General features: G+C 47.1%; 1 pseudogene; it reads right to left on the bottom strand.

Moving 5' to 3' along the window:
• Nucleotides 1-401: 401 nt before the first annotated feature.
• The window catches only part of LOC107701083 (CD209 antigen-like protein D), an 11,201-nt pseudogene continuing 9,093 nt past the window's right edge, over nt 402-2,509 (bottom strand).

The following is a 2,509-nucleotide window of genomic DNA, read 5'->3' as shown; positions in this document are numbered from 1 at the left end:
GTATGTGGAAAATAATGTTTTTTGAACCTTAAACCGCATAAACATTTCATTACACCAAATACACAAAATAATGTTCTTTTTAGCAACATCATATGACCCCTTTAATTTTCTGCATCACAAGTGTTACCAGGCAGAATTGAAGGGGTAAAAATAGCCACACCTTGAGTTAGTCTTAATATTGAAACTTTTTCAGCTTTAAGTGTGAGTTTGCTCAATTTTGTATCAGTAACAAAATATAACAGAATCATAAAGGAGTTGAGTTTTAATGATAAAGATGATTTATTACATGATCACTTTTAGAACTGTGTTTAAGATGAAATAGTGAAATGAGACCAAAAATGTCTCTATAATAAATAAAATGTCTCTCTAATAAAAAACCCTTTATTAACCCTTCAATGTAATTACTGCTTCAAAATGTTCTTCTTACAGATCCATTTAAAAGTTTTATCACATGAATAATCAGCAGCCCCTGATGACAGATTTACAACACAATCCTCATTACCAGAGCTATCACTAGGTTCTCCAGATGCCCAGAACCTGCAAGAACAGACCAGCTTTAGGATGTCTGACTGTAAGATAAAGACAGGTTTGACAAACTGTTTTAAAAGCATTTTAAAAGTTTGACCATTTTAATGGCCGTAGAGACACACAATATACAGAATGACCGTAAGCAGTTGCTCAAAGTGGTTGAAGGACATTTCTAGGTGGTTGCTAAGATGTTCTGGGTACCAAGGCATGCTGTGGTTGCTCAGACATTTCTATGATGTTTGTTGTTGCTTGAGATTATGGTCTTGGTTTGATAGACAAAAAGGGCCAATGCATAGGGTAGCTGAATGGATGGATAGTTGAATAGGCAGATGGTAGACTAGTGTAACGAGGTGACGGAACGGATGGAGGAATGCTGGGCTCAGTAGGGGCTATAGCGTCCTCACCATCTCCTCCGTGAACGAGGTGAGTCGTTGCAGCTGCTGTTGATGAGACGCTAACATGGAGGCCTGGGCAGAAACCCCGGTGGTGAGCTGATAGATCGCTGCTGGTTCCGTGTGTGGCGAAGACTTCTGTAACGAGGAGTCAGAGGCGTGCGGATCCATTTGCAGCTTTTATTTAAATCAAAGGCAGAGTTAAACAGGCAGTAATCAAACAACAGCGTCACGAACAGCAGGGATAATCCAGGAGAGTAAACAGAGGCAGAGCAAGGGTCGGGGCAGGCGGCAGAGAATCACACTAGTAGTAACAGTCCAAGGTAATACACAAGAGATCTCAAAACGGGGGATAAATGCTCAGAAATGTAGCCTGGGCAATACAAGACTTCGCGAACACTGAAATCAAAGGCAGAGTTAAACAGGCAGTAATCAGTCAACAGCGTCACGAACAGCAGGGATAATCCAGGAGAATAAACAGTAGCAGAGCGAGGGTCGGGGCAGGCGGCAGAGAATCACACTAGGATGAACAGTCCAAGGTAATACACGAGAGATCAAAAACACAGGGGATAAACGCTCAGAGATGTTAGCCGTGGCAAAACAAGACTTTGCGAAAACTAAGAGTCTGGCTGCTGCTTAAATGGGGAAGCTAAGGGGAAACACCTGTGCCAGTAATCAGTCCCAGGTACGGGGTGTATGGGAAATGTAGTCCATGAATGTTAGTACTCGGGAGAGGGTGCCCTCCGGAGGCCGTCGGAGAGAGACACAGAGGCCTGATTAATGACAGAGCCACCCCCCTGCGAGCGGCTCCTGAAGCGAGGAGGTGAACGACGCCGAGGCCTTCCACGGGAGCGAGGGGCTGGTTTGTGAGGGTGGGTTCTATGGAATTCAGTAGTGAGTGAAGGGTCCAGGATAGCCTGAGAATTAACCCCCTCCCAGTCAATGAGGTATTGAAGTAACCTGCCCCGGCGTCAGGAGTCCAGGATCTCCTGTACCTGGTACGCCTCCTCGCCGTCCACGATGATGGGAGGGGGACTCTCGTTCACGGCCTCCTCCTGGTCCCTCTCTCCTCTCGGACAACCGGCGGGCTTAAGCAGGGAAACATGAAAGGTGGGTGAGATACGATAATTAGAGGGAAGAGCCAAACGATAAGATACAGGTGTGATCTGTCTAATGATTTTGAATGGACCCATGTACCTGGGACTCAACTTCTTGCACGGGAGCCGAAGGTGAAGGTCTCTTGTGGAGAGCCAGACCCATTGTCCTGGGGTGTAAGCGGGACCTGACCTCCTGTGACGGTCGGCCTGTTCCTTGACCCTGCAGATGGCGTGTTGGAGGTGCACATGAGCAGTATTCCATGTCTCCTCACTTCGTTGGAGCCAGTCGTTGATGGCAGGGAGCTCTGAGGGTTCTCCGGACCAGGGAAACGGGGGGTTGGAAACCGAGTACACATTGAAAGGGCGTAAGGCCCACAGGAGGAAGCGACTCCAGATTCTGATGGCAATAGGCACGCAGAAAGCGGGTCAGCTCCTGGTTTAATCTCTCGACCTGGCCATTAGACTGTGGGTGGTATCCAGAGGTGAGACTGA

Source organism: Sinocyclocheilus anshuiensis, unplaced genomic scaffold (assembly GCF_001515605.1).
Source record: "Sinocyclocheilus anshuiensis isolate Anshui unplaced genomic scaffold, SAMN03320099.WGS_v1.1 scaffold907, whole genome shotgun sequence".
NCBI classification, from domain to species: domain Eukaryota; kingdom Metazoa; phylum Chordata; class Actinopteri; order Cypriniformes; family Cyprinidae; genus Sinocyclocheilus; species Sinocyclocheilus anshuiensis.
Note: the sequence above shows the minus strand (reverse complement) of the source record. Positions and strands in the feature narration are given on the sequence as shown.